At 43.8% G+C, this 7,309-nt stretch overlaps 1 long non-coding RNA gene across 1 annotated transcript; it reads right to left on the bottom strand.

The window, feature by feature from the left end:
- Wfdc18l1 (WAP four-disulfide core domain 18 like 1) lies at positions 1 to 2,168 on the bottom strand. The gene is made up of 3 exons (XR_015632398.1): positions 2,078 to 2,168; positions 1,307 to 1,455; positions 1 to 205 (listed from the first exon to the last, which is right to left on the bottom strand). It is a non-coding gene; the product is annotated as a WAP four-disulfide core domain 18 like 1 (long non-coding RNA).
- Between the last annotated feature and the right edge of the window lie 5,141 nt (positions 2,169 to 7,309).

Raw genomic sequence — 7,309 nt, 5'->3', positions numbered from 1 at the left:
AAGAATGCTAAGGAGAGTTTATTTGTGGACACAAACACATTAGGAAGCTGTCATCACAGTATAGATCTTCCTCTTCCAATGATGTAATTCTAGGACAAGGGAGGAGCCAAGCTCGGCCTCTAGGGATTCAAAAGACTTCTTCTGGGGCTGGCCATCAGTCATGCTTTTGAAGATCAAATCCATATTCCACATCGCTGTTAGTAATCTACAATTCAGATTTGATCATGCTGTTTCCTCAGCTTAGAAACCTCTAGTTGTTCAGCCCTTACTCTCTGCTCATTGCTAATTGGATGTGGACTTGTTTTAGAACCTCTACAGTTATGTGGAACAATAAATCCCCCAAGGCCAACTAAGGCCCCCACTTTCCCCATCATCTCATGCTGACTCCCTTGTCTGGTTGGCTTTGTGTGTCCTAACTTAAAGTTCTACTAGTTTGATCTCCACTCTGACATCTTCCCAGGCAAAGATGTCTGTTAGAACTTCCTAGAAGCTGGTGCAGAGCTCATGCTGACACACAGACTCTTTCTGCAGTCTAGTTCCATTGACCTTTGAATCCCCACTCTATATCACATGCCTGCCTGACATACAAGGCATTCAATAAATGAATATTCCCATTAATCTCTTTGTCTTCCCCCTCCCAGGAGCACTTGTTTTCCTGAGAGAGTCAAAGCTCTTTGGCTGAGGAAGAGAAGAGTGAGATATCCTAGTTTATGACCGTGTGGATCTAAGTTGTGGTGGCTTATGTCATGGTGCAACTGTCTTTGCAGTGGAGAGGACACAGATCACTTAACCTGGTGTCCTTCTTACATCTTCTTCCAGTTCCCTTCTGTTGCACACATCCAGCCTCTTGTGTACAGTGAGTGGACAGAGCAACATGGGACTGTCAAAGGAGAGTCTCCTGGATGAACATAGCTTAACAAAATGTTGTAATATAGATGATAATAGCCCTTCTAGTCTTATGCATTTGAAAATCTGTTCACAGATTTTGGAAATTGGGGAAACATATTGGCAGGTTTGGATTTGTTGGAGGAATCGTATCTCAGGGGACAGGGAAGCAGGTTTCAGAGGCCCATATCCTTCCCAGTTAACTTACTCTTTTCCTCAAGATTGCTTCTCAAAATATAAGTCTGCAGTCAGTCCATGATCCCGTGCTGTGTCTAACTGCCTGCTGCCATGCTCCCAACCACCAGGATCATCAAGTCACTCTCTGAACCTGTGAGCTCCCAAAAATCTTTCTTCAATAAGTTGCCTTGGACATGATGTCCTATTCCAATAATAAAAAAATAAAACACAGGAATATACTCACTTCAAAGACAGGAAATATGCAAGCATGACCACAGGCAATGGGACAGCACTTCTGTATGTTGGGGCATGATTGATCTCCTGAGCATAATTCAAAACACATGCCAGTACATCCTGGGGGATACTTGGGACACTTTCCAGGTTTTTCAAATTCTGAAATACACAATGGTTTTTATGCAGCTTGAAGTAGACAGAAAACAAGGCTGAGAATCGTTGCTAGAGATCAGAATGTTAATCACATAGTGCAGGAGACCAGCTTACTCTATAGCCTCCTTTACACTCCAGGGCTCTTCCCTCAGCCTCACCAGCTCCAATCTTGCTCTTAAGCCCTCGGCTGACTCTGTCCCTTGGAAGAGTGTTCTCTTTCTCTGTACAGCCTATACAGTCTCAGTGGAAAGAACCTTCCACCAGCACATCTCGTCTTTACCACTCAGAAGATGCCATAAAATCTCTAATGACAGCTAAACCCCTCTCATTACACCAGACCCATGATTCATCTCTGAGCAAGTGCTCCCACAAGTACAAAATGCAAGGCACTTCTCCAAATGAGGGGAGCTGCCCTGATCTCTATGCCAGCTTCTCCCAGACTCCTTTTTTTAGTCTCTTTCTCTAAGAAAGATAAGGACTGCAGAATGATCACTCTTATAGGCCAAAGGGAGTAAATTTGACCCAAGCAGATGCCAGATGGTTTTCCCTGTAATAGCACATCCCCAGATCCCAGTGAGCTTTGAAGAGTCCCCTCTCTTCTAAACTTGGATGCCCTTAATACACTCACTTTTGGGAGAAGACAAAGCATAGGTTATGTTCATTCCCACAGCGATCAAAGCCACCAGAAGCAAGACTGAGGCTGTCTTCATGTTGGCTCTGGCTGGGCTGAACACACAAAATAATTTATAGCCTCAGTACAGCTAGAAGTATGCATGTGGGAGGAAGCAGTCAGTGGGGAAATCTCTGAAAACCAGAGCTTTCCAGAAAGTGCCTGCCCATTACCTGGCTCCTTTTTCTGTTTCGTAACTTCTCTCTAATAGTTCTTTGGTCGATGTAAGAGATAACAACGAGAGAGTCACGAACACTTTTCAGTAGCTTATGACTTATTACACCACATCCTTACCCTTGTATGAATGATGAAGAAAAGAAATATTGACTTGTGTTGCTCAGCATATCAGATTGCGAGCTGGAGCAGAGATGCCCAGTGAGTGTTGTCAGGGCTGATCTGGGGCTTCCTAGACACCCAGTTACATAAAGATGTAGAATTCGTCGGGGAGAGATGGGGCTGTGTCTCTGGAGCTCTATAGATGAGATTCCTAAACACTGTGGAATCTAGGCCCTTCCTATTGCAGATATAGGCAACAAAGACACTCTTGGAAAAAATAGATACTCAATGACTTCCCTACTGGTTAGGATCGATTGAAAGTAAGTAGGCAGGCTTGCCAATGATGGGTAGCTATCTTTGTCTAGTGCTTTTCTGTAAGTCAGGTCTTTATACAGAAGGCTGCGTATGTGAGCAGTGGAGGGATGGGAGCCGTAGAACGTGCAGTGTCCGTTGTCCCTGAGCAGTGTTGCCTCTTCTGCCCTCCACACTGTACACTCTCAGAGACAGAGCTGTAGCCGGACAGTCCAAGAGCTGTGGGAACGTCCCAGACACCATGTGGCTGGCTCTGCAGGGTCCTCTCTCTGTAGACTTCTTCTCGTGGGTTGAGGGCTTTTTCCTTTTTACATGTGTTGCTCCATGTTCCTGTCCTTCCTTCAGATTGAGGAGACATTCTAGGGTGTGAGTAACATGCCTGCTTTGTTGTGTACATGCTTTGTCAGAAATGCAAGCTAATTCATTTCCATTTTTGTAATGTTATAATTTATATAATACATATAAAATCACAATACAAAGTAGTGGGGTTTTTGTTTGTTTCTTTCCTTTATTTTTGCTGTTAGTTTTTTTGTTTGTTTTTGTTTTTGTGCCCAAGTTTCTCTGTATAGCCCTGGCTGTCCTGGCATTTTCACTGTAGACCAGGGTGGCCTCAAACTCAGAGAAGCTCCTGCCTCTGGTTCCCACTGCTGAAACTAAAGGAGCGCACCACCACCATTTGGCTTAAAATACAGCAGGTCTAAGAGGAGCAACTGGCTAGACAGTTGTGCTTTCCTTGGTAGTCCTAGCCCAGGCAAACAGAGGTTCATTTATTCCAACTTTAATCATCAACATTAACTCTCAGATCACATACTATATAACACACAATAAATACATCTGTCTACATCCTTATATATCCATATAAATATGTGTTACAGAAAAGACTGCAAAAGCTAACCCTCCACAGAAGAAATCAAGAGGTTTCACAGTCCTGAAAAGCAGAGAAAAAGAAATGTAAGAAGAATCTTGATTGAGAAAACAAACCAGGGTGTAGGGGAGAGACTGTGGTGACTGCAAGTAAGGCCATTTCATGTCACCAGCGTGAAAACAAATCTCCCAGGGTGAGCTTAACTGCAGAAGCAAAGAGTCAGACCAGGCCTGGGTGAGGGAACTGGAGAACAGATGCATGGCAAGTCCAGATGGGTGAAGGGAAGAAAGACAGACAAGGGAATGGCATAGAAGGAGACATAGATCCTCAAGTAACAAGGTAAACCAGGAGCAGAGCTGTGACAGAGACAGACATGGGACACCTAACTTTGCGATGAAGATGGGGATCTAGGAAAGATAATGGAGGTTCACTATTTGCTGATTAGATTCTCCTCTGAACAGGAAGGCTTTACATTTTCTTCACTGAGTCTTTGCAATGATTCTCCATGAACCCCAACAATGCTGGGAGAACCAGCAGTCAAACCTCGATATGCCTTGTACCCATTCAGGAGGAAAGGGGAAGACCAAAAGCACCTTGCAAATGCCAATTGCTGACCTCGAAGGATGGGAATGGCCAAAATTCTTGGTTGTCCTTCAGCTAATTTTAACTCCCAATGTAGGCAAGAAGTGGTGTTCTAATTGATGCTTCTTACATATTTTAAAAATTATTTTAATTAATCTGTTTGTTTCTTGGAAGTAGGGTGAGTGGACACTGCATGCAGGATTCTGAGTCGGTCAGAGGCGTCAGATGTCTCTGGAGATGAAATTGTAAGAAGTTCCGAACCACCTGGTGCAGATGTTGAGAACTGATCTCTGGAAGAGCAGCATGGGCCATTAACCATTGAACCATCTCCATATGCTCCCAACTCTTAGTAAGAAGAACCCATATCTGAAGGTCATGGTTGATCTCCTGTAGTTATATATCCAGTCCTGCAGGATGTTGTACTGCCTATCACAGGGAATTCTCAACCTTTCCTGCTCCTCCTGATTCATCACCCAATAAATACAGCATTAGCAGGCCTGCTAAGCTGTGGAACCTGCTAAGGTCGCTGATTGTTTGACCAAGTTATAATCACAGGATAGAAAATATTCTCATGTCCCCTGTGTTGTCTGGAGAAGCAGACCTAACAGAGGGAGAGGAATTATGTAGGAGGATCTTGTCCTCAATCTGCAGGGATCCTGAACCATGTATATAGGGGCTACAGGGATGGCTCTGCTGATCAGAGTCAATAGATGCACAAATAAGAACTCTTCTACAGGAGAAAGCTACGGACAGTTTATTTTGAACACAAACACATTAGAAAGATATTGCCACAGTTTAGATCTTCCTCTTCCAAGGATGCAATTCTAGGCCTAGGGAGGAGCCAAGCGTGGACTCTGTAGATTCAGAAGAAATCTTCTGGGCCTGGCCATCAGTCCTGGTTACAAGGAACAAATTTATCTTCTAAATGGCTGTCAGCCATCTGAAATATAGATTTGATCACAGAGGTTCCTCTGCTTAGAAAACTCTAATTAGCCCTCTCTCTGTGCTTGGTAACCCAAGCTGTTTGTATGTAGACATCTTGTAGGATTGTCCCTGACCCAGATGCCACAGATGTCATGTGTAATCATTTCCTGTGTCCCAAAAGGGGTCACATGTCTCCCACCGTCTGAAGGCTGCCTCTCTTGTCTGGTGGGCTTTGTGTATCCTATATTAAGGTTCTACTTGATCTGCACTCTGACGTCTTCCCTGGCAAAGCTAGTTCCCATTGTTAAATAACTATCAACTGGTCCAGAGCTCATGCTGGCACACAGGCCCTTTCTGCAGTCTATTTATAGTGACTTTTGAATCTCCTTTCTAGCATATGTCTGCCTGACATATAAGGCATTCAATAAATGAATATTTCCATTAACTTCATTCTCTTCTCATTCCCTGGAACACATGTATGACTGAAAGAGTCAAAACCCTTTGGCTGAGAGGAAGAGTGAGATGTCCCAGGTTAGGATTATGTGTCTCTAGGTCATAGTTACTTTTCTTCCCTTTAGTCACTGTGAGTTCGTTTTTACACAGTAGAGGGCCATGCATCCTGTACCACAATGTCCTACTGCCATGCTCCCCACCATGATGGTCAAGGTCTCACTCATTGAACCTGTAAGCCACCAAGACTGTTTCTTCTGTAAGTTCCTTTAGTCATGATCTCGTCATAACAATATAAAAGTAAAACACAAGAGAATATTAAATTTAAAGTGATATGGATTCAGGCAAGAACAGCATGCAAGCACCTTCAATGTTAAAGCACTTCCGGTCATAGAGGCATGATTCCCTTCCAGTGCATTCATCAATCTCAATTCCAAAACTTCTTGGGGATTATTTGGGATGTGCTCCAGGTTTTTCCAATGCTGAAATATTCAATGGTGTTTATTTAGCCTGAATACATCAGAGAGATAAGTTTGGGAACTTATGGTAGAGGTCTGAAGACTCATTACCTGCAGGTGACCACCTTACTCTATATCCTCCTTTCCACCACAGGGCACTTCTCTCAGATTCACCTGCTCCGTTCTTGCTCTTAAGCCAAACTGTTGATTCTGTCCTTTGGGAGAGTGTTCTCTCTCCATAGCCTATGCAGTCTCAGTAGAAAGAACCTTCTGCCATTACAGCCCTTTCTTTACACCTTAGAAGATGCCATAAGATTTTTAATGACAGCCACACCTCACACATCACTCCAGACCCTTGGCTCCTCTCTAAGCAAGTGCTCCCACAGGTACCAAAAGCAAGGCACATCTCCAAACATAGGGGAGGTGCCCTGATCTCTATGCCAGCGTCTCTCAGACTGCTCCCCAGCCTCTGTCTCTAAAAACGCTAACAAATGCAGAGTGATCACTCTTATAGGCCAAAGGGAGTAAGTTTGATCCAAGGAGTTGGCACATGACTTTCTCCGTACTAGCTTATCTGCAGGTCCTAGTGGTCTTGGGGTCCTCTCTCTTTTAGCTTGGATCCCCTAACACGCTTAGTTAGGGGAGAAGATGAGCACAGGCAATGGTGGGTGAAACCCACCAAAACTAAGATGAGGGCTGTCTTCATGTTGACTGTGACTGGGCTAAACTCATGAAGCAAATAATACCCACAGTAAAGCTAGAAGCTGGGTGTGGGAAAAGGCAGTCAATGGGGAATTCTCTATATATTTATACATGTAAATATATAGAAAGAGCTTTCAAGAAGGTGCTTGCCATTCAATCGCCTCCTTTATCTGTTTCATAACTGACTTCTCCCTAATTCTTGCTTTGCAGATGAAAACGATAACCACAAAAGAGTCACAAACACATTTTACAACTGGGTTACTTGTTACAACATATCTTGGCCCTTGTGTGAATGATGACTATAGGAAATACTAATTTCTCTGTAGCTCAGAGTTCCAGAGTGAGAGCTGAAGCATAGATGTCTGCTGAGGAGTGGTAGGCTCTCCTGGGACTTCCTGGAATCCAGTTCTATAAGAATGTGTCTTGCTTCTTGGAGAGGTGATGCTCCAGTCCTTTGGAGCTCTATAGATGAGATTCCTAAAAAGGTGTGGAATCTAGTCCCCTGTTACCTGCAGACATAGGTAGAAGTTACTCCTGGAAGACACGGATAGTCAGAGATTTCAAACTGGATAGTGTCAGTTGAAAGTTAAGAGGCAATCTGTGCAGTGATGGTTGGTCATC

Source organism: Rattus norvegicus, chromosome 10 (assembly GCF_021556685.1).
Source record: "Rattus norvegicus strain SHRSP/BbbUtx chromosome 10, alternate assembly SHRSP_T2T, whole genome shotgun sequence".
NCBI lineage: Eukaryota > Metazoa > Chordata > Mammalia > Rodentia > Muridae > Rattus > Rattus norvegicus.
The sequence above is the reverse complement of the archived record's forward strand: the minus strand, read 5'-3'. Positions and strand labels throughout refer to the sequence as shown.